Here is a 24,441-nt window from a genome sequence, read left to right as displayed (position 1 = left end):
ATGATGTAGTGAATACACAGAAGCCATTCCATGAGGATCTTTCCTGTTAATACAGGGGGATTGTATCTTTGGTTTTGAACTTCTAGCAGGCAAGCAAGAAAAAAAAAATACAAATCTAGATCAGTTAGGAAATCAAAGCCAGGTTGGAGTTCTATTCACAGAGCCCAAGTAAACAGAGCCCAGATGTTGTTAAGTGCAGCATCATGCATTTATTTGAGCTCTTGTAGGAATCTGGTACCAAGGGCCAAGAGGCAGAATGGTAGTCGGGGGAAGACAAGCCATATTTAGGGAAGAGCAAACTGCTCACCAAACCTGGTGGCTCCTGGGGGATTCACACACCAGCTGCAGAGAGGTCCGGCCTCTGGGGGTTACAGCTGCCATTTGACTCATCCGCATCCCACGGCAAGAACACAAATGCCCTCGAGCAACCAAGAAAAATGAAAGAAAGAAAAGCATTCATGACACGAAAGGAAGAAATAGCAGAAAGTGAAAAATGAAGTGGAAAGATTCACAGCAAATGTATGGTCAGTCGTGGCAGGGGTGAGGCCGAGATGGGAATGGGGTGACGGGTGGGGATCAAAGGTACTTCAAATTAAATACACGGAAGTACACGTGAAGGCTAAAAGCAAAAATGCCCACCTGCTAACAACTCACAATTCTGGGAGGTGAGACAGCTTTGTATTTTGTACTTCGCTGTATTTTTTAAGTTTACTTATTTATTTTGAGAGAGAGAGAGTGAGTGCACGTGGGAGAGGCAGAGAGAAAGAGAGAGAGAGAGACAGTCCCAAGCAGACCGCCCGACACAGGGCTCAATCCCACAAACCCGAACCCGAGACCACGACCTGAGCCAAAATCAAGAGTCGGACGCTTAACCGACTGAGCCACCCAGGCACCGCTGTATTTTTTAATTATTTAAAATCTTAAAAATAAAAATAGAGGCGATGGTAGTAGAAGGGGGTATAATGGTAAGAGTTTCCCAGAGGAGATGAGTTTTGAGGCCAAGTGTAAAAAGTGGACTTGGATGGTCCCGGGGGAGAGATGCCAGAGTGAAAGACTAAGGAGCTTTCTGTTTCAAAACAGACCCTGTTTTCTAGAAGCTAATTAGGGATATAAAAGTTACCTGTGTGAAACACCTAGATGCCAATACATAGTCACACAGAGTTGAAAGTTATATCACTTATTACTGATAACAAAGAGAGCAAAAAAATTACATCAGAATGAATAATTCAGAGTTTTCCACATGACTCAACCTCACACACACCTTCTCCATTTCTTTCATCTTCCTCACTCATGCTCACCCGTACCTGTTCCAATACCGAGCCACTCACTGATTTCTTTGGAATGGTCTAAAAATAAGAGAGAGGTAGGAATGCAAACTGGTGCAGCCGCTCTGGAAAACAGTGTGGAGGTTCCTCAGAAAATTAAAAATAGACCTACCCTATGACCCGGCAATAGCACTGCTAGGAATTTACCCAAGGGACACAGGAGTGCTGATGCACAGGGGCACTTGTACCCCAGTGTTTATAGCAGCACTTTTCAACAATAGCCAGATTATGGAAAGAGCCTATATGTCCATCAACTGACGAATGGATAAAGAAACTGTTGTTTATATACACAATGGAATACTACTTGGCAAAGAGAAAGAATGAAATCTGGCCTTTTGTAGCAACGTGGATGGAACTGGAGAGTGATATGCTAAGTGAAATAAGTCATACAGAGAAAGACAGATACCATATGTTTTCACTCTCATGTGGATCCTGAGAAACTTAACAGAAGACCATGGGGGAGGGGAAGGGAAAAAAAAACAAGCTAGAGAGGGAGGGAACTAAACCATAAGAGACTCTTGAAAACTGAGACTAAACTGAGGGTTGATGGGGGGTGGGAGGGAGGGGAAGGTGGGTGATGGGCACTGAGGAGGGCACCTGTTGAGATGAGCACTGGGTGTTGTATGGAAACCAATTTGACAATAAATTTCATATTAAAAAAATAAATAAAATAAAAATAAGAGAGAGGAAGGGAGGGAGGGAGGGAAGAGTGGACAGGAAACTAAGAGAAGCAGAGAGAGGGAGAGGAGACCAAAGAGAGTTCAATATATGTGCAGATAACTCACTAATGGACAGGATTATCACGCATCCTAGAAAAGAAAGAAAAACCGAGTAAGTCCACAATAGATGTTCCACAATATCATCGTAGAAAGCAAGAAGTCTTAGATTTTGAGAGACAAGAGCAAAGGTTTCCCTAGAAGGATACGTGGCAAGTCTTTCAACCCTGTGATTAAAATACACCGGAACATTTTTGGCTCTGTTGGGTTGGCTATTTTCATGACTGTGTGGTTACAACAAAAATCCTCCACCTCTTGTTTCTCGATGCTGTTTATATCAACTCAAGCTCTTGCTGTCATTTTTGTGTTAGAGTCCTTTTCGTTTTGAGATCATTCGTTATCTTGGTATCTTTGGGTACCGTGTATCAAGTAACAGGGTAAGCCCCAAGACACCTGGAAATAGATGCTGTTACCATAGCTGCAGAGCTCATTTCTGCTGTAAAACTGTATTTAAATTTTGTCTTTTAGAGTCTGAATGAAGTATGATTCCATTATGATACCATTGAGCACATTTTTTGTGTGAGCATTCACAAACACTCCCTCTGTGATGAAATGATTCAGTTGCCCTTTTTTCCTCACGTGTCGAAGACTGAGATCTGTTGCCTGGCTTAAAGCAACTGTAATGTGAGGTCCTGTAAGTCCCCTGAAGCTCCCAAAGCATTAACACCATATTGACCATTTTCCTTGGGGACAAACCCATGTATTTTCACTATAGTTACTGTGTCTTAGCCCTTACTGAGGTATGTCTCTTCCAGAGAAATTTAAAAAAGAAATTCTGATGCAGGGGCGCCTGGGTGGCTCAGTCGGTTGAGCGTCCAATTTCGGCTCAGGTCATGATCTCACAGCTCGTGAGTTCGAGCCCCGCGTCGGGCTCTGTGCTGGCCACTCGGAGCCTGGAGCCTGCTTCGGATTCTGTGTCTCCCTCTCTCTCTGCCCCTAACCCACTGGCATTCTGTCTCTGTCTCTCTCAAAAATAAATAAACATTAAAAAAATTTTAAAAACAAAAAAGAAATTCTGATGCAGATAAAATGAAGAAGATAAGTGAAGAAAGTGAGAACATTCAAATCGCTCTGAAACGATGATAAATTATAAGAGCTTCTAACAATCACTTGGTTCTTATGAAAAGTATTTACCATGGCAACCACTGTATCAAATTGCCCTTAATAGGTCCTGAGCCACATGCAAAGAAAAAGGAAGCAAGAGAAAAGTTGTCTCCTAGACCCTGTTTGTTCCGTTTATAGACAAGGAGGTGGCCTACAGTGACACGATGATAAAAACATAATATATGTGCACAATGCTTTCCTTGTTATCCGACACCTCACATACACTATTTCACAGAAGTGCTCATGATGCAGAATCAGTTTAATTATCTTGCTCTCCTTCCTGATGTTTCAGAAAGGACTCCCAGGCTATTTAGCTGTGAAATAAGGAGTCTTCAGCAGTTCATGCAGAGGGGTCCTTCCTCTCCTCTCTTGGAATTACTGAAATAGTGTCAAATTCTTGAGGTCCCTTCCATATCACAAGGTTCCTTCCATACTTTGATTTCCTATTATAAATGACACTATACAAGAGTCTTAAGGAAGTAATCTAATTTGTGGACAAAGATATGCAGGGCAGCCGTATAGCAACCAAGAAATTAGAGTGTGTTCTTAACTCTTTTTGGGGGGTCCACATTATTAGGGCAACTCTGGAGCAAGACTGCCTTGTTTTAAGTCCAGGCTATGCCACATCCAAGATATACGACCTCTTTTCTCTCACTTTCTCATCTATAAAACTGGGATAACCATTGATACCTATGTATAGGATTATTGTAAGGTTTATTCAAGTCACTACAGGCACAGGGCACGTGAACAAGTGCACATAGTACATAGCAAGTGCGATGTGAGTGTTTGCTATAACTCTCATCATCATTTATTAGTAAGCACACACTCTGGGCCTGGCCACGAGATCCCTTGTATACATAGGCTCACTTCATCATGGCAGAAAACTTACACGGTGAGTCTTATTAGTCTCATTTTACAAGTAGAAAGTCAGAAAAATTACACGATCTGCCAAAATCACATAAGAAGTAAATGGTGCGTAACTAATTGTATCCATAATTTAGGACTCGGCCAGTTTTTTGCCAAATTGAGGTGGAATGTTTGTGAAGAAATATCCGACTTAAGATACAGGCTACATAGTTTACAAAAAAACTCGCTTTGGGAGAGGACTGGAGAGTAGTTACTGTCCAGAGTAGCTGACACTGAAGTATAACACAAGACCTTTGGGAGCGCTCACTGGGAGAGACACACAGTATTTACAAAGCTGTTACAGGCAGAGAAAACACGAAATGATCTCAATTACCATACCCAAATACTAAATCACAGGATCAGCCTCAGCAAATTTACTGTTAATGTGCAGACTGCAGCCTGGATACTTCTCACATGCACAGTTCTACATAGGGTGGTCCAGGAAGCAAATGATCATTTATTATGTGATAACTGTGGACTTTCTAGAAGAGGATCACAAATATGACTCATCAGCCAAATCCGGCCCACTGCTTGTTTTTCCAAGTCTTATCAGAACACAGCCACACCTATCTGTTCATATAGTCTCTGTGGCTGTTTTGAACTGCAATGGCAGAGATGAGTAGTTGTGAAGAATACCATATGGCCCAGTAAAGCCTGAAGTATTTACTATCTGGCCCTTTATAGAAAAAATTTCCTCATCCCTGCTCTAGAGCAACGCTGGAAAGGCCAGCCTGTCTATCTATCTATCTTGTATTTATGAGGTTTTAAAATTGATATGTTTGTGTCTATGTGTGTGTATGGATATATAAACGTTTTTACAAGAGGAAAATACATCTGAATTAGAAAGAATTAGATCATTAAATAGATGATTATATTTTGTAAAGAACAGCTTGTATGCCCAAGGCTTTTGTAACTATGACACTCGCATGTGGGGTTTTTTTAATGTTTATTTATTTTTGAGGAAGAGAGAGACAGAGTGTGAGCAGGGGGAGGGGCAGAGAGAGAGAGAGAGAGAGAGACGCAGAATCCGAAGCAGGCTCCAGGCTCTGAGCTGTCAGCACACAGCCTGACACAGGGCTGGAACTGTGAGGTTGAGACCTAAGCCAAAGTTGGACGCTTAACCGACTGAGCCACCCAAGTGCCCCACACGTGTTTTATAAGGAGAAAGTCTGGGAGGAGACCGTGAGCTCTGTCCTGAATAGGACAAGTATACAATGGCAGTTTCACATCCAAGCTTCTAATTAGAATACTTATTAGGAGGCAGGTGGAGATAGAAGTCTGATGCCCGGAAGACAGGACAAGATCAGAGGTGTCGACTTGGGGAGTCATCAGTCAAAAGGTGCACTTTCGAGTTTACAAAGATTTAGAAAGCATATGAAAGAAAAAGAAAAAGAAAAAGAAAAAGTACCTTTTGACCCAGCATGTCACTACCACTTCTAGGTATAAAAATTAGAGAAGCCGTCACAAGACAATATGTGTGTATCCAAGTGCAAGCAGCAAGATTCATCCATCCCCGGGAATGGGGATAAATGATTTGGACATACAATTTGTGCTAACCTGCACAGCTCTAGTGAAATGGGATCACTTGAATTACATGTCACAACATGAACCAATCTCACAAATATAGAGTTAAGTCAGAAATCAGGTTGAAGAAGACTGTTTAAAACATATAGCATGAACGGAGGTGCCCCAAACGTGCACTTTGGCATGGGGCCCGTGGGTTCAAATCAATATTTAGCTGAAGACAAAGACAAATGTCAACATCCAAGAATGGCTTCCGGGGCACAAGAATGAATCTGAAATTATAATTAGAATATTGCTATTTGATCATTAATTTTAGTAGCAATTACATCCTGGTACATAAAGAATCACTTCTGTAGTGCCACCAGGTGATATCATGCTCCTGCGGCCACTGTTGTACTATGTGTGATGTTGAAAAAAAATTTTTATGTTTATTTTTAAGAGAGAGAGAGACAGAGTGCAAGCAGGGGAGGGGCAGAAAGAGAGGGAGACACAGAATCCGAAGCAGGCTCCAGGCTCTGAGCTGTCAGCACAGAGCCCGACGTGGGGCTCAAACTCCTGAGCTGTGAGATCATGACTTGAGCCAAAGTCAGACACTTAGCCGACTGAGCCACCCAGGCGCCCCTACTATGCGTGATGTTTAACAGACACATTTTCATCTGAGCTCAGGACAGCAAGCTATTCTGAGATCATCTAATTTTTCTCTAATACTTTTTCCTTCATATTTTGAATTTTGTGTGCTGTCTGAATCAAAATGACTTAATATAAATATTGTGCATGATTTTGGAGTTTTCCCTCTTGGTGAAATTTTGAGATGGCAAGATTGACATTCTCCTTTAAATTTATCCTCACTAAAAAAATACTCCCAATGACCCTTCTTAACCAATCCGTGATCGAAATGAAATTTTAAAACTAAAAATTAAATAGAGTTCTTACAGATTGTTTTAGTTAATGTTTTGGATACTAGTATACAAACAGTTGTACAATTATGAAAATTATGATTTAGCCTAATCTCTATTATTCTGACTTGTATTATTATTTTTATGCGGATTTCCCTTTATTGACATGATAAAAATCTATTGTTCTTCCTAAAATTGTCTGGCAAATGTACTGAATACTTGTATTAGCCGCCCACTTTCCTACTTCACTGTTAAAAAGTTCTTACTTTTTTATATATAATTAACAGCTCTTATAATCATCAACAATTGCAGCATATTCTTCTTGCAACAATAAATACGTATTTTAAAAAATAAATAAATACAGGGGCACCTGGGTGGCTCAGTTGGTTAAACAACCGACTTCGGCTCAGGTCATGATCTTGCGGTTCGTGAGTTCGAGTCCCGTGTCGGGCTCTGTGCTGACAGCTCAGAGCCTGGAGCCTGCTTCAGATTCTGTGTCTCTCTTTCTCTCTGCCCCTCCCCTGCTCATGCTCTGTGTCTCTCTGTCTCTCAATAATAAATAAACGTTAAAAAAAATTTTTTTAAATAAAAAATAAATAAATACATATGTATTTTCACTTCAACCACTGATAGAAGTTCAACATACAAAAACTTATAGAAGGAAGCCTGTGGCTCAGTTGCTTAAGTGCCCAGCTCTTGATTTCAGGTTTGTGGGAGCAAGCCCCAATTTGGGCTCTGTGCTGACAGCATGGAGCCCGCTTGGGATTCTTTCTCTTCCTCTCTGTCTCCCTCTCTCTCTGCCCCTCTCCTCGACTCATGCCCCCACGCACACACAATCTCTCTCTCAAAAGAAATAAACTTAAAAAAAAAAAAAAAAAGGATTCCATTCCTAGGACAGCCAAAACTATAATTGTCTCAGTTTCATGATGTGGGGATTAGCATCAACAGCTCTATTTGGGGCCTTTTGTCTTGTTTTAAACAAAGTTTACATGGGTATGTACCACAATTATAAAGACACATCCTAAAGTTTTTTTCCTGTGGGGAAAAATGGGGAATGCACTAGGGAAAAGATATATAGAAGGTCCAATTTTATTTGTCACATTTTATTTCTTAAGCAAATAGTTGAAATTTAAGTATTATATTATTCTCTACCCTTTTTTTTTACGTGCTTCAAAAATTTAATAACAAAAGAATAAAAATAGCAGAGAATAAAAACAATGCTTATTAAGAAGCCCATGCAATTCTAGAAACTGGAAAATATTTCTCATTTACAAACTTGTTAAATTGGAAAAAAGATTTTAAAATAGGGAGTTATCTTTTCTTCAGAGATGAAATTACTGGTTTTTAAAGCACCCACTTAGCGGTTGGTTTATTTAAATCTCAGAAAATAAGATAAAAATAAGCATAAAGCTAATGTAGCCATATACCATTTTTAGTGGCAAACTGGTACAAAACGTCTTTCTGCTATAATGATGGTAATAAAGGGTAAAAAATAAAATAAAATAAAGTAAAATAAAATAAAATAAAATAAAACAAAACAAAACAAAATAAAATAAAATAACTAAGAGGAAACGAAACTAGGTAGTTTGATTGTGTTTGAAACCAAAGGAACAACATTCAAATCCGTGGTCCTCTGGGGTAAGATCTCTGCTTTAAGTGACATGTAACCCCATATCAAAAGCTGGCTCATGGAAATGTTCCCCCCACTTCTGTTGCACAGATTTTCTCTTTTCAGTATTACCTGGCACAAATTTTCTGGTTTTCTCCACAGCTCCTCAAACCTCTGATCAGAAAGCCCTGACCCCAGGAAGTGCCTGGGTGGCTCAGTTGTTTTGGCATCTGACTTCAGCTCAGGTCATGATCTCACCATTTTTTGAGTTCAAGACCCATGTCGGGCTCTGTGCTGACAGCTCAGAGCCTGGAGCCTGCTTCAGATTCTGTGTCTCCCTCTCGCTCTGCTCCTCCCCGACTCTCACTCTGTCTCTTTCTCTCTCTTTCCAAAATAAATAAACATTAAAAATTAAAAAAAAAAAGGGGGGGTACTGGGTGGTTTGGTGGGTTAAACATCCGACTCTTGATTTCGGCTCAGGTCATGAGATCACAGTTCATGGGATCAAGCCTCTCATCAGGCTCCATGCTGACAGTGTGGATCCTGTTTGGGATTCTCTCTCCCTCTCTCTCTGTCCCTCCCCCACTTGCATGCGTGCGCGCGCGCTCTCTCTCTCTCTCTCTCTCAAAAATAAAGAAACATTTTAAAAAATTTAAAAGAAAGAAAAAAAGAAAGCCCTGACCCTGGAACCCCTAGGTGATGGTGGTTTGCCTGTGCTAACTACCTGCCTCATTTCCTGTTTTCTCTCACATCTAGATACAACAGGTACCAAGCAGAGCAAGATACGAGACGGTTAGAGGGAATGCTGCACACAAGAATGAAAGCAATCACTCTTGAGTCTTAGGTGCATTTGCTTGTTTTCATTTCAGTAGATAAACGATATCATCTCTTGCATTTAAAGTGGGCCAGGCTGCACCCATTCCAGGAGAGAAGAAACGGCACCTGCCTCCAGTTATCGCAATCAATTAGCAGCTTGTTGGACTTCTTCAGGCCTTGGGGGAGGGGGAGGGTTGGGTTTTTTTTTTTTTTTTATGTCCGGGAGAGTGAGGGCGAGTGGGGGAGGAGCAAAGGGAGGGAGAGAGAGAGAGAGAGAGAGAGAGAGAGAGATTGAGAATGAGAATGAATCTCAAGCAGGCCACACACTCAGCACAAAGCCCTCAGAGCTCAGTCCCACAACCCTGAGATCATGACCTGGGTCAAAATCAAGAGCTGGTCGCTCAACCAACTGAGCCACCCAGGCACCCCTGCATTTTTTTTTTAAGTTTGTTTATTTATTTTGAGAAAGATAGAGAGCACAAGTGGGGGAGGGGCAGAGAGAAGAGGGGACAGAGGATCCAAAGTGGGCTCTGTGCTGACAGCAGAGAGCCAGATGTGGGGCTCAAACTCACGAACCGTGAGATCATGACCTGGGCCAAAACCAAGAGTCAGACGGTTAACCGACTGAGCCATCCAGGCGCCCCACCCCTGTATTCTTTAATTAAAGCCTTCCCACTAGTGAGATTTTGAATTTGAATTTTGAGTTTGTAACTTTATATCTACTCTATGTCTTTAAAAATCTCACTTACTGTAAGAAAGTTTGGAATATAAAACAGACAAGATTTAGAAAACAGCATGATCTATCGTACAAAATGAGGAAAGAGATGAGGGGCTTAGAAATTCTGCTTTCACCGAGTGAGACACTGAATCATTTCCTTCACAAAAAACTCTACCACCACAGATGAATTGCCTTTCATGATATGTTTAAGCCTATGTAACTACCCGGAAGCTCATTTTTACAGTGCTTTCTACTGACTTTCTAGCAGAAAATCACCCTTTTATTTTTTTAATTGTTAATTTATTTTTGAGAGAGACAGTCAGGGGAGGGGCAGAGAGAGAGGGGGCAGAGGATCCTAAGTGGGGTCTACACAGACAGCAGAGAACGTGATGTGGAGTTCGAACTCACGAACTCCAAGATCATGACTCGAGCGCAAGTCGGACACTTAACCAACTAAGTCACCCAGGCACCCCCAGAAAATCATCCTTTTAAACACTTGTTCTCAGAGAGTGAAATAATGCTTGCCTAGTCCTGGAGGGTTGGGGGTAGGGGTAAGAGTGAGTGCTAGGGGGCGGGGGTTTAGTTTGGGGATAATGAAAACGTTCCAACCTTAGATTCGGGCGGTGGCTGCACAGGTGAATATACACCATACACACCAGAGATTTGGGGTCCAATATATCCTAACCTTCCACCCCGCTCTCCCTCCACTTCCCAACATGATCCTTCCTTACAATTTATCTCATGAATACTGTAGCCCCGTGCCAGATGCTAGAATTAGCCCCAAAGCCATTCACAGGGTCTTCTTCGCTTGCCTTTTCCTACTACAAGACGCTAGAAAGCAAAATACCCGATTTTGCGTTTTTGCTGTAAGGAGCAGACAGATGGTTCAGTTCTGGCCAATACAATGCAGATAGAACTCTCTTACCTAAGGTTTCCAGGAGCGTTTCCCTTTCCAGATGCAACTGGCGGAGCTCCTTTCATCCCTGTGGCCTTTCCCTCTTCTTCCTGCCTAGAAAGCAAACAGGAGGCCTGCAAGTGGAACAGCCAGTTGGGGACACGGAGTGACAAGCATGAGGATAAAAGCCCATAAGCCAAGGCAGGTGGGGTGGAAAGACTGAAAGAGCCTCGGTCCTTGTCAGCATTTGTCTTGTACCAGTGCTGGACTGCTCAGTTTGGGACTTCTCATTTTATGAGAAAAAGGAAACCCTCTTGTGCTAACCTACTGTTGCTTGCTATTGCAAACAGGTATCGTGTGACTTGCAACCAAAAGCACTTCTGACCAGCCAATTGTGAGATTTTCCTATTTAAAAATTATGTAAATATGCCAGTGTCGACGTGGTTTTTTCTTTAAATGTTTATTTTTGAGAGAGAGAGAGAGTGCACAGGAGAAGGGCAAAGAGAGAAGGAGACAGAGAATCTGAAGTGGGCTCTGTGCTGACAGCTGACAGCCCGAGGTGGGGCTTCAATTCACGGACTGTGAGATCATGACCTGAGCCAAAGTCGGATGCTTAACTGACTGAGCCACCCAGGCGCCCTGAAGTGGTTTTCTTTTAATGGCCAGGTGATACTTCTTATACACAGAAAAAAACATTTATAATTAATTGGGGTACAAATTATTTTATAATTTATTGAAGAATCACGTTTTGCTTAAACCTTAAGGTTTAATTTAAAATATTTTATCTTCTGGGGCACCTGGGTAGCTCAGTCGTTTAAGCATCCAACTTCGGCCCAGGTCATGATCTCAGTTCATGAGCTCAGGCCTCGTATCAGGCTCTATGCTGACAGCTCAGAGCCTGGAGACTGCTTCAGATTCTGTGTCCCCCCCGCCTCTCTCCACCCCTCCCCTACTCCCACTCTGTGTCTGTCTGTCTCTCTCTTTCAAAAATAAATAAAATTTTAAAAAAATAATAAAATAAAATATTTTACCTTCCTTATAGTTCTAATAAGGTACGTGCCATACTAGAGATCTGTGCACAGATGAAGAAAAGAACATTTCACAGAGAAGCATTTCAGCGAGGCCCTAAAGAATGAAGAGAAAAGATAGTTCCAGTCTGACAGAATACACACACTCAGAGGCATGGAAGATCATGGTGTGCTAGATGGGTGTGTGAGGCAGAGCCCTGTGTACCAGACTGCGTCTCTTCAACTTTATCCTGCAGAATATAGAAGGTCTTAGAGGTTTTGAAGTCAGGGAGTGATAGGATCGTGTGGGTGTTTTAGAAAGAAAAAGAGATTGGGGGCCGTAGGTAGGGAGGCTACCTGGAGACTACTTCAGAAAGGATTAGGAACCGAATAAAGAAAAGACCCCCTGAAGAGTCTGCGGTGGACCCCCAGGGCAGGGATCCAATGGAGGAAAAAGCAGAGGCTGAGGGTCCACAGAGGTAGCTGAGGGGAGGTAAAGTCTGGAAGGGAGAGGGGGGTCAGTGTTCCCAGGAGGCATTGCTAAGGGTGTCAAGGGCCACCTGTCAACGGCTGGAGGCTGCAGCTTAGGAACCAGCACAGCACGTAGCAAACAGGTGGACAAGGCAGCAGAGGAGGCAAAGGGCCCCCAGCCTGAGATGGTGGCTTTTCCTGCTGTGACAGACTCCTAAGCCGCACCCCTCCCTCTTCTCCATACACCTGCTTACCATGTTAGGAAAAGAAGCCGGCAAAGGGGGAAGTTATCTGAAGTTACAGTAGTAATAGGTATGTTACAATATTAACATACCTATTAAATTAGTTAAGCAAGGAGACCACTGAGGTGGCCCTAATTGAATGGCAGCCTCCGTAAGTGAACCAAAATCTAAACCTATAAATGTCTCCAGGTTAGGAAACTGAAACATAAGGACGGCCAATCACAGCCAACTGGCTTTCGACTATAGCCAATCAATAATTTCCCTACTTCGCTTCCACCTGTTCTCTGGGAAAGTCTTGCTCCTAACCGCCTCCAGTTTGGGGCTGCCCATCCGAGTAGATTTTTACTCAAATAAGCTCTTGAAATTTTTAATATGCCTCAAGTCTATCTTCTAGTCCACCCAAAGCCACCCAATTATCAGCATCAGCATGCTTTTTTTTTTGTAATTTTTTTTAATGTTTATTTTTGCGAGAGACAGACACAGAGTGCGAGCTAGGGAGGGACAGAGAGAGGGAGACACAGAATCTGAAGCAGGCTCCAGGCTCTGCTCTACCAGCACAGAGCCTGACACGGGGCTCAAACCAAGGAAACGCGAGATCATGACCTATGCTGAAATTGGACGCTTAAGTGACTGAGCCACCCAGGTGCCCCACCATGCTTTAAATCAAATTAGACATTTAGCTAATCACCACCACCACCAACAACTAACCACGTAGGTAGGAGCTCCAGAGAAACCCAGATCAATTATGGACAAAATAATCGGAAAATCCATCTTCTATGCAAAATGCAGTAGTAACACAAGTTAAATTATGCAGCTCTGGTACAGAAGCACCAAGAAAGCAGAGTCAGACATACCCGCGTTGGCAGATTATATCCAGGGCTATCCATGGGTGGCACGGAATCTGGGGGACATCAGCAATCTGGTCACCAGAGGTAACTCTTTGCCCCCATCTGTGCTCATCAAATGGCCCTCGATTATTAATTCATTGTCATCAGTTCTTTAATACTAGAGACTGGTCCTGGAAAAGGAAACCCCTCCTGCCTTAAAGAAATAGAATGGGCTTAGGGCGCCTGGGTGGCTCAGTCTTGATTTCAGCTCAGGTCATGATGTCATGGTTTGTGGGTTCAAGCCCTGCATTGGACTCTGCACTGACAGTGCAGAGCCTGCTTGGGATTGCACCTCCGTGAAAGGAGCACACAGTCCAGTGGGGTGCACGTATTTCCTCCAAGCTCCCATGCCGGCCCCACAACACAGTGCAGGGGTATGGCCAAGCCATTCACTCGATGATTCATCCCTGACCCTCTTCCCATCACCTGGTGCACTTCCCTCTGACCTGTTTTTAAAGTTCTGGCGCTGTTTAAAAAAAAAAAAAAAAAATTAATGTTTATTTATTTTTGAGAGAGAGAGCGCGCGAGAGAGAGACAGAGCATGAGTGGGGGAGGGGCAGAGAGAGAGGGAGACACAGAATTCAAAGCAGACTCCATTCAGGCTCTGAGCTATAGCACAGATGGGGCTCGAACCTACAAACTATGAGATCATGACCTGAGCTGAAGTTGGACACTTAACCGACCGAGCCACCCAGGTGCCCCTCTGGCTGCCGATTTTTATATTCCTTCTCCTATTTGTTTCCCCCCTGTTCCTATTGGATTTGACCTTGGCCAACTCCTAAAGCCTAGGGTGACACCTTTCATATTTAGCCTGTCTGCCTCCACACCAATCCTGTAGAGAAGAGCTGCTTTCCCAGCAGGCCTCATGCAGCCTTCCACCCATGGGACCGTCCAGGGCACACTCTTCATGTCAGAGAGGCCCAAGCTAGGGTTAACCATGTTATAATCAGCATGAGATATATGTAGACTCCGGTAATTTCTAGAACCGTTGGCTGGGCTCTGCCCTAAGGATTCAAGTGCAGCACACAAAGAAACAAACACAACAAACAAAACAGTAAAACCCCAGGAAACATTCAGCAGGAATGGTGATTGCCCAGGAAGCCTCTGAGAAAGTAGCTGCTTCAGTAAGTCGCAAGTATGGGCTGAAGCTTTCCCACGTGGTGGGGCAGAGCCGCCCCATCAGCGCTGCCCTTTCCACAGCAGTAATTGTGGGGTGACTGACACCGTGTACTGTACTGCCATGACTCTAGCTCGCAACCAAGCCACCCCTGCTCCACACGTTCCCTTTTCATTACTCACCATTTTGACCTAGAGGGTGGAGCTAGGCAGGCCTTATTTGAATACCCACCATGCCTCCTCAGCCATAGTCTTCCCCGAGGCTCCATTTTCTCAACAGTGAGATAACAAGGATTATTACCTCTCCGGCAGATAGACTCGCATGCACATCCGCCTGACACACAGCAGGCACTGCCCAGTGTTAATTCTGATTCCTTTTTCTGAATTTCTGATTCTAACCTGAGGCAGAATCTCCGGGATCCTGAAGATTGGCCTCACCTAGGGGTCCTCTGTACTCAGCTGTAATTCTTCCTTGTCCTTAGTCGGGGGAAGATTGTAACCTGAGGGCAGACTTGGGGCTCTTCCCTCAGCATGATTGGAGGAGAGGGAGACGACTCAAGGAAACCCTCGCTCCATGATTCTCAAATTCCAGTGAGCATAGAATTATTTAGGGAGTTTATTAAAAATACAGATACCCAGGAGGTCCTTTTCTTAGTGACTGAGAGTCACTGAGCCACTGAGAGTCAGACCCAGGACTTTATCTTTTTAATAAGGTCCCCAGAATATGCTAATGTCTACCAAAGTTTCCTCCTCCTTGACCTGGTTACTCCCTGAAGACAGAGTGGGTGGTAGGGCCCACTTGGGGGCTGTGGGATAATAAAAAATACTTGAGAAAAAAAAAATACTTGGTCTTTGTCTCCAGTTCCTGGCACAAAGCTCCCTAAACCCTTGGACTCTGTCTTAAGTGAGAAGAGTGCCTTAAGTGATGAGTGCTTTATGCTGATAAGACAATCCCTTGTGGTAGCAGGCTAGAAAGCTTCAGGGCGAGAACTGGTCACAAGAAAAACCAACCAAGTAATTAGAGGGTTAGAATTGTCAGCCCCACCCCTCGACCTCCTGGGAGGGGAGAAGGGTAGAAATTGAGTTCAATCATCAATGGCCAGAGATTTAATCAACCATACCCACCTAGTGAAACCTTGATAAAAATCCTAAAGGGGAGGTTCATTGAGCCCCCAGGTTGGTGAACACATCCATGCACTTGGTTGATGGCACAGCAGGAAAGAACATGGAAGTTCTGTGCCAACCCCCAGCCCCCACCCCTACCCCCTAGAATTTGTCCTATGCATTTCCTCTGCTTGGTTGTTCCTGAATTATAAGGAACTTTAGAATGAACTGCTAAACCTAAGTAAAGTGTTTTCCTGAATTCTGTGGGTCATTCTAGCACATTATCAAATCTGAAGGGAGCTCACAAAAACTCCCACATTTGTAGTCAGGCTTGAAGAAGTATGGGTAGCCTGGGTACACATTTGCGACTGGTGTGTGACATGGAGGCAGTCCTATGGGTCTGAGCCCTTTGACTCATGAGATCTGACCCAAACTCTAAGTGAATGGTGTCAGAATTGAGTTGAATCGTTGGGCACCCAATTGGTGTCATAGAATTGGTTGGTATATGTAAAAACATGACACATTAAGTGTCAGAAAAAACCACACAGGGGCCCTGTCACATTTCATCTTCTGACTTCACCTGGCCCTTGTACAACCACACTTCTTTATAGAATGTGGTTAAGCCCAGAAAAAATGGCCAATTCTGTTGCAATTCTCTGACCTAAATTCAGCGTGAGCCTTTTGAAGGCGAGTAGAAGGGAGGCTTAAATTTTCCCTGTTCACACCTACTCTAAGGAGGGCCGAATTTCCCTCCAGGCTTCCGACCTGCCCATTGTAATCCACAACACAGACAGTGGACAATTTCCAACAGGCCAGGGAAGAAAGGTCTCACTCTAGAACAGGGTGCGAGTCCATTTTCTGGAATCATTTTATGGACTCACTGACCACCTTGATTCTGGCTGGACACCACTTTGATGTGCCCCTTGACCTTTTGAGCCAGGTTCACACGTCTGCCAGACCCCTCCCATCTAGCTAGATTCTTTGCCCTAGTTCCTCTTGGCTATTTATCAGTCATCAAGCCTTTCCTTATGCCCCCAAATTTCTACAATCAACTCTCTCAGCCATTTCCATGAGAATATGCCCCCAGGAGTCCAGGTGAAGGCTTTGCTGATAAGCTTTCCTATCCTGGCCTCATGTGTGAGGACTCAGCTGCACTGCTGTTCCAGCATTTGCCATTAGGATCTTTCTCCTCCCTTCCTTGCCTTGTCTTCCCTCTCCTCCTAGAAAAGCCTTACTCTTTTATCAGTCAATGCCACTCATCTTGGTGTACCTCCTAGACATACCTGAAACCATTCAGAGGGCCCTCATTCTTCATCTTTTTTTTTTTTTTTTTTTTTTTTTTTTTTAATATGTGGTAAATTTTGACGAGACTTCTACTAAGACCCTGTTAGGACAAAGTTACCTGGTCAATGATTGCCTTGCCCACATGCAGGGAGGGAGTCATGGTCAATTTGGTAAAAGGTGGCACAAAATTGAGGGACATGACAGAGGCCCTATGTGCTAAAGTCCAAGTGGAATGAACTAGCTAAGTGCTTCTACTTGGAGCAGAGGCTCAAGTCTTCCATGAAAGAGAGCTCCCCAGGAACTAGGAGGCTATACCACAGAGCCACCATTAACTAGTGGAGAGTACCTGCCAGCTTCAAGGTCATCCCCAGGGACCTCAGCTAGTTTCTACTTGGTGTAGTGCCCCAGTCACTTGTTCCCAGGAAATTCTTCCTGTGACTACACTGGGTCAACACTGACTCCTGAAAACCCTCCCTCCAACTTTGGCTCAGAGTCCTGTTTCAAGATACAAAGAGCCCATGTACTGTGGCTGACTAACTTCGACTTCTCCACGTCTTCCAGGGGAGCCAGTTTTGGGAGGGCTAGGGGAAATCCTATGTGGCTTGAGCTCTTCCTCCATTGAAAAACTCATCACCATCACAACAGATCACACCCTGCACCACCCACCCTCTGGACAGGAACCTCTCCACGCAGAGTTATTTCAGACCTTGTCACTTTGATCCTTGGAATTTTAGCTCCACGCTCACAAAGGCACCATCATCTGGACTAATATCCCTGTCTTCTTCCAGATCCCTGGAAATCCTCCGACTCCTTTGTGTTCTCACCTTGGGCAGTGCCTGAAGTGTACCTGACACCTGTAGTCCCATCCTCCATGTGTGCTCACAGCTGTCTGGCTAACACACGTTGAAACCACAGGCTCAAGATTTTCACTGTGTGCAAAAAATGGGAGGCACAAAGTGACCTTTAGCAACCCTACAAGGTCCCTGGAAAATATTTATTGAAATATTATAAACTTTTAGTAAAAAATGTGCTAGACTGCTCCAATATCTTCTCCTTTATACTACATTAACAGAACCCTTAGAAAACAAGATTATACATTTCCCAACTTACCCTGAAGTCTGATATGATTAAGTGAATAACTTCTGGCCAGTGTGATATAAGGGGAAGTAATGTATGGAAATTTCAGGATGTATCCTCAAAGGGGATACAAGAGGCCTGCCTCTTCTCCAACATTCCCTGTCCTCACCTCCTCTCCTCCATCCTGTTACTCTAAATGTGGACACGGAGGCATACCTCCTTGGCTAAGCGGACTTCAGGCCACACCTTTCAGATAGTGAAGCAACAAGCTGTAGGGAACTTATGTGCCAGATGACCACGTTGAGCAGAACTGCCATACTAACCCTGGACCACCTGTTGAGAGAAGCAATCCACCAAGGCCTTGAGCATCCCTGAACACCCTTTTTGAGGATGCTAAGAATGCAAGGCCCTGACCACTCTTTAGGCAACCATTTCTTGGGGTTGAGTTTCCAGTGAGCAGATTCATCTTCTCCCAGACAAAGAGCAGGCTTGCTTACCACTCACTATAAAAGTGGTAGATCCCAGTTGTAATGCAAACCCACTGTATGTGTCATGCCCAGCTTGGTTCCTCCTTGTAACCTCCATGGGTCTTGGAGGGCATAGGGAACCAGCACCAGCAGGATACACATGCTGCTTGCTATGCGGTGAGTAATGAAATCCTTTGTCTCAGACCCAGGAATCTGTGTCTTCTGTCAGCCTCCACGAAACAGTAATTTATCAATTTGCAAGTAGGGTACGATCCCAGATCCTGATATCCCTACCTCTGGACTGTTTTTAGGGGAAAAAATCAACTTGTATCTCTCTTGAGCCACTGTTATTTTGGATCTCTGTTATAGGCAGCCAAACCTAATTCTAACAAATCAAAGAGGACTTTTCAAAGTTCTAATTTGGCAAAACAAAAAAAGTGCTTATTACATCTTTTGAGAAATTTATCTTTCAAGCTGAGCCAAATGTGATCATTGAAAAGCAAGAAATTATAAAAATAAGAAGTATATGTTACTTGGGACCTCTCGAACAAGTGTCATAGAAGAATGAAGATCACACTACGACTGGTTAGCAGATACTGAAGGCAGTGAATCAAAGGTTACTTAATCAGGTTGGCAAATTCACAAGAGCAAATTCTCCACATTTATTCGAGCAAGATAATTTGTAGATGTTTTAGGTGCTTGAATGTTACTTTCTACCAAGAATTATATTCGGCCATGCTTTTTTGATGTAAGATTCCATATTATGAGGAATGGAGTCTAGATGAACTCGGAGAGCAATTCCCTGATCCGCCTTGTTCTCAGACAAGGCAGGGGTGAATCTGCTTCAGGCTAGGCTGAATTCGAGTTAACATTCTTTCTCGAATGTTGGCAGCTCTTGTCCTTTGAAAAACAGCAGGGTAATTGAAGATGTTGAGAAAGGTTCAAGCAAGCTTGCGTCACTACCACATTAGTTAGGAGACCAAGGCCGACAAAGATAAAACAAGAATAGAAGCAAGGATGTGGCAACACCTGCTACCGAGCAACTGACAGAATGCTGAAAGCTCTTTGTGAGACGCAGGTACTTTGATGTGTCAAATATTCTAAATGCTTGAACTCTCTACAAGAATTCCCAGTGCATTTATTTCTTATTTTTGATTTCTAACACATTCACAATTCTCTAATGAAATTACCCATTACTCTTTTTGGTGGGCAAATCTTGTTTTAGTCTGGTCAGCATCCATTCTCACTTTGGGAATAGCATCTAGATTGTCCCTTGGATAATCACCCCTCCCCACGCCCCAGTCCATAGTGTTGCGTGAGGCTGACTCAACCACACCAAGCACCAGGCAATTGGTTCAGAAGGGCATAGGACCGGGTGAGACTCAACACTGGGACTTTTGTTGATACTGTGGGGAATGTGAAGCTTGCTTTGTCTTGACACTGCTATTGTAAGATAATGTAAGTCTGGAGGTGCTAGAAATCATAGGTAGAAAGAACAGTCCGAAAATAGGGCAAACACAGTGGAAAACCGAACAAGAGGAAGAAAAAAACCAAGTTCTGTTGACGTAGTTTTAGCCCAGATCCAGCCATGCCTGAAGGGAGATTCGTCCACAGACTTTTCACTATGTTAGCCAATAATTTCCCTTTTTTGCCTAAGCCAAATTTGAGCTGATTTATAACTTGTGGAATTAAAAGAGTTCTGACTCTTGAAAGTATTGTTGTCACAAGGGACAACTAGAAGTGTTTATCCAGTCTATATAAAACTAAGGAATGTGCTCAGGCCAGTTGTGGCTTTAGAATTTCTATAAATAGGTGCCACAATCAAGTCAAAGGGAATGTATGAGGGACTTGTTTTGAAGCTGCTTTACATGAAATTGATTAAACATCTATTATTCATATCAAAATGGGGGGAAGGGCAGAGAAAAGAGATCCCCCCCCCCCCCCAAGCCACTCCCTTGGCAATAACATTCACTCAAACTAAGGAAAGATCAGTCAACAGGGTTTCCAGAGCACTATGGGGGTCTAATACATATCTGGCTATCAATGCTTACCTGAGGCAGGATGATATAGTGGAAAGTGCTGTGGATTAAAATCCTAGCTCTATAACCCCCAGGCTAAATGACCCTGGACTAATGACTTAAATTCAGGGAGATCTAGTTTACTTTGCAAGGTTTATTATTTGATGTAAATGACATATTTGCATCCTTCTGCACTGCTTTTTTCTTCCTTAACATTATAATTATGACATTTATGCCTGAGGACCTATGGAGTATCTAGTGCATTTATTTTCCTGTTACGTCACATTGCATTACATGCGTATACCAAAATTGTTTTATCCATGTTTCAATTGATGGACTTTAGGTTGATTCCAAATTTTGATTCTTACACATAATACTGCTATAAATATTCTTACGTCCATATGCAAAACATCATCCAGGGTATATTCCAAGAAATGGAGTTGCTGGGTCATGGGCTGTTTCTGAGTTTTGTGCAAACAGACTTGATTACATATTGACAAGTTGTCCTCCAAAGTGGTTTTTATCAATTGAGACTTCTACCAGCTGTGTATGAGAGATGCTTCCCATCCTTTCCAGCATTCAAACACTCAATCAACAGATATTTTTTAGCAATCCACTGCTCTGTTCTAGCTACTAGGATATAGCAGTGAAAGTTCTCACTCTCGTGGAGCTTCCATTTTCTTGGCAGAAGACATAATAACAAATCAACAAATGACAACATAATAGATCTGGAGGTGATGGGTGCCTCGTTTCCAGAGTGTATGGCTGCCAAGGATTAGCTCTTCTCCTTGGACCCTTCTGTACTTACAGTAAGTGAACACAATGCCGTCTTGAGCCCATTGTGACCTAATTCCAGAAACTAATTTTTTAAACTTGTAATTACCATAAAAATTAGGAGATGAGCATTTTGCCCTGGCGTAACGTGTTCAAATTTGCAGGCTGCTTTGGACTCCAGGTTCCCCATTGACCACAATACCAGGCAGCATATAAGGAAGTGGTTAAATGCTCCTATCTCTGCAGTCAAACTGCCCAGGATCAAATCTTGATTTCCTGACTTGCTAGCCATGTGACCTTGAACAAGTTGCTTAACCTTGGTAAGTCTCAGTTTCTGTATCAGATAATGGTGCCTGACTCATAGGAGTGCTTATCATGGTGCCCAGTTCATTCTTAGCACTTTATATTTACTAGTAATAATTAATAATAATTGGATGGGCCATTCGTGTGATATTATTCCCATTTTATAGTTGAGGAAACTGAAGTTCAGAGTGGTTGAACAAATTGCCTGACCAGTAAGTTCTGATGACTTTCGGACCCAGTTTTTCTGATATCAGAGCCAATTCTCCACTACAGCATCATAAATATGAATGTATCATGTATTCATTCAACAGTTATTTACTGAGCATCTAAAATTGCCAGTTCCTGTGCTTGCTTCTAGGAAATTCTAAAATAATCCCAGTATGACTGAACATCTCTGGGCAACCCTTAAATTACAACTACTTCGAGGCTGATCCCAGTACTTTGTTTCACCCACCATTGACTGGTAATGAACTCTGGAGATTTTGTTGCAGGTTTTATGGAAGACAGAGATGAGCATTATATCATATTAAGCTGTAAGCTCCTAGAAGGGAAGGATCATGTTTTACTTATCAATGTACAGCCAGCACTTAGCACAGTGCCTGGCACATACTCCTCGAATATTTGACGAATGAGCACGTCATACAGCAAAATTTAATCCATCTTTCTCAACAGCTTCTCACCTGCACCCATAATGCCTTCCCCAGCAGCTGCTCCAAAATTATTGATGAAATCGAGTTGACCTGAACTATGAAGAATTCTGCCTCTTGTCAACTTGAAGAGGTTCTTCCAGGTTTCCCTGGCTCCCAGATTTCTTCTGAAACCTAGTGTTGTTTCCGTCACAAAAAATTTGTGAGTCAAAATATGGAGTTTGGGAGCCAAACGTTGAGTAAACAATAACAACAAAATGTGCTCCTGGGCAGATAATGAACCATCTAAGATATTGCATAGTTGAGCACCCAATGAAGCAAATTGACAATAAATGCCATTCGAGTTCAGAGCAATGAGAAAGAGAACAGGAAGATGGTAACTTATCAACAGAAGAGAATCTATTCTGGGTCTCCTTATAGACAAACTGTGAGATATCATGAGTTGGTTTTATTATTACAGCTCAGAGAGTTAGGCATCTTGTCAACAGCTTAAAGCTTTGGAGCCATCTCCATGGGCCCCAGATCTGACAAATCCCAGGAATAGTACACATGCAGTGTCTTTGTAGAATGAGAAGGTGGAGTCCAGGGTCTAAGGGCTCAGATCTCCTCATTCCTGGCTCCCCACACACTCAGCTTTGGGGACTAACTTCCAGTAGAGAAGAGAAACTGACCTCATTTTTTACCTGTCTACCCTGAGTCCTCAGGTTGAAAGAAAAGGTACCCACTTTAAGCAACTTCTCTTTTTGGTTTGTTGGTTTTGGTTTTGTTTTGTTTATTTATTTGGAGAGAGACAGAGAGAGTGTGAGCAGGGAAGGTGCAGAGAGAGGGGGAGAATCCCAAGCCATATCCCTGCTGTCAGCGCCGAGCAGAGCCACAAGACTGTGAGATCATGACCCTCGCGGAAGAGTCAGACACTTAAGCAGCTGAGCCACCCAGGCGCCGCTTTAAGTAACGTCTCTTGACATCAATGTCACAATTCCTTCTCTCTTTACCTCATGACCTCACCCCCAGTTCTCATCCCCAAAATAAAAAGAAATACTTCCTCAAATTTGAGGATCTTTCATTTTCAAAGGCACTATCTGGCTTCTGACCCAATCCAACCTTGGAGATGGAGAATACTTCCTTCCCTTAAGGGTGCTTCTTCCTCCGTTCTTTTTAAGTGCACAAATATTCCTTTATATATATTACCTTATTTTTTTAAGTAGGCTCCACACCCAACGTGGGGCTTGAACTCACAACCCTGACATCAAGAGCTGCATGCTCTACTGACAGAGCCAGCCAGGTGCCCCAAGTGCACAAATATTCCTTTAGAGCATCACTGTGGGACTCGGAGAATAGGATATTTTGGTAAGAAAAGTCAAGGTTCAAGCCTGACGGCTGACCTAGCACAAGGTAGTCCTATTTATGACAATATGTTCAACCCTTAAAAGTGAAAGGAAAATGAAATGAAATGTACTCCTTACATCTTTGAGAGACATCATGGTATGTTTCATTTTCCACCAAGCCTAGCTACAACATCTCCCCTAGTGACACTTGGCTTTGGCCGTTCAAATGCATTCATCTCTTTCTGTGACAACATGAGCTTGGCAGAACATTGAGAACTGGAGGCTGAGAAAAGAAAATGCCGTCTTCCTGCCCACAGAAGAAGAGGTTCTGAGACATCCGTGCTAACACAGCATTGCCGAAAGGGCTTGTATATGAATCAGCCGCAAATGTTAGGTGGGTTGATGAGGATTGCAGAGTTTATGAGAATTTCTGATGAAGCAGCACGCAAGAGTGCTATCGGTTATTGTGTGAGTGTGGCGCAGGCTGTAATTTGACTTGTTTGGGTCTTTTTGTTATCATGTGTGACGCCTCACTAAAGCCTGTTTGTTGCAAGCTCTCTTTTTCCTTTGCTACCACAGTTCCCCTGCTTCATGAATGAGAATTGAGGCTTGTGGCAAGAATGCTAAGTATTCCTTCAAACGACAGACAGAAAGGGCTGAGAGGCAGTTATGTTTTATTCGCATCTGATTCCAGGAACACAACCCCAGTTCTCCTAATTTCCTAATCAGAGATGCATTTTGGCACCCACCACAGTCCAGTTGGAACCCCTCTGAAGTACCTAGAAACCGAACCAAAAGCAGTGTCAAGCCCAGAGGAGTATGAAGGCCATCAAGTAAAACACTTCCGGCTTCCAGCATCCTCTCTCTTCCTGGGCCCAGTACTGTCTAGAGTGGACACATTTCGCAAAGAAGTACACAGGCTCCTATATTTCATCTGGCAATCCTATTAAGGCCTTTAGGAGCTCTATCTTAGTCTTATGCCATCAGAGTCTATTTGGAGGAAAAAAAAATCTAAGATTAGTCACCCAACCGTTGAGCAGTACTTCTCAAAGTCTGGTCCCAGGTAATCTGCATTAGAATCACCCAGGAAACCTGTGAAAAAGACAGATTCCTGAGTCTTGCCCTAGACTCACAGAATCTGAAATTCCAG

General features: G+C 43.2%; 1 protein-coding gene across 1 annotated transcript in view; it reads left to right on the top strand.

The window, feature by feature from the left end:
- Positions 1–24,441, top strand: part of GALM (galactose mutarotase) — a 117,076-nt gene that overhangs the window by 35,708 nt on the left and 56,927 nt on the right. The gene's annotated exons all lie outside the window — the stretch shown is intronic.

Source organism: Acinonyx jubatus, chromosome A3 (genome assembly GCF_027475565.1).
Source record: "Acinonyx jubatus isolate Ajub_Pintada_27869175 chromosome A3, VMU_Ajub_asm_v1.0, whole genome shotgun sequence".
Lineage (NCBI taxonomy): Eukaryota > Metazoa > Chordata > Mammalia > Carnivora > Felidae > Acinonyx > Acinonyx jubatus.
The sequence above is the reverse complement of the archived record's forward strand: the minus strand, read 5'-3'. Positions and strand labels throughout refer to the sequence as shown.